This window comes from Aplysia californica, unplaced genomic scaffold, assembly GCF_000002075.1.
Source record: "Aplysia californica isolate F4 #8 unplaced genomic scaffold, AplCal3.0 scaffold00423, whole genome shotgun sequence".
NCBI lineage: Eukaryota > Metazoa > Mollusca > Gastropoda > Aplysiida > Aplysiidae > Aplysia > Aplysia californica.
In genome coordinates, this window is record NW_004797693.1 from 122,688 (window position 1) to 123,682 (window position 995).

Here is a 995-nt window from a genome sequence, read left to right on the forward strand (position 1 = left end):
AGCTTAACCTCTTGGCCACGAGAGCATTAATGTCTTGACAGTATATCATCATCACCATCATCAATAAAACATTACACATATGACATCAGATTCATTATACATATCATCGCATTGAATTCACGAGAAACATGTTATTAAAAATTTACTATTGGTGGGACGTTTACTGTGTACAAAATCGAAAACAACCCCATCACCACCAACAACAACCCTAAAATGGTCGCTTTTACGGGCAGACGGGCTGGCCCAGGTTCCGGGGGTTTCCAGAAATCTTGACCTACCCCGAAAGTGGGCATTGCCCTACCTATAGAAGAAGTTTGGCTTCATTGGTGTGTATATGTGTTTGGTTAGAGAACATGCTCCTTGTCTTTTAAAGAAATTGAACAAGGGCCAAAAACTTTACCTTTGATTTTTCTCAAAACTGCATTTTTCGGGATAGCCCCCATGTGCTTAAAAGCAACCAAATGTTCTCGTGGACATTTCGTTTCCACTCCATCAAGTACTAAACCAAGATGGAAAACGAGGAGCTTACTACCGGTACGATTGGTCTTTCTCATTATCACGATCTACGGATCACGTATCTCACGAGCTACGAAGCTCTAGGTAATCGGCTGGAAGTTCCTGGAGCAGGGATGAGCTCATTTTGACGATGCGGAGAGCTCATTACCAGTGGAATGTACACGTAAGAAGCAGTTGGATTAATCACACCACCCCCTTACTCCTTACTCCTTACTCCTTGCCCCTTGCCCCTTCTTCCCCACCTCTCTTCCGTTACCCCAATTGTGCCCAGTTGGTTACACACATCTAAAAGTATTCAGAATTTCTAAAAACTTAAAACCATTGTTTCTTAGCGGGAATCAAACTCAGGTCTCCTGTATGCCACAGTTGAGCACTGAACTGCTACACGCTATACGCCGGTATATTTATATTTAGATATAATATTGTGTTAGATAGATAGATAGATAGATAGATAGAGAGAGAGAGAGACAGAGAGAGAG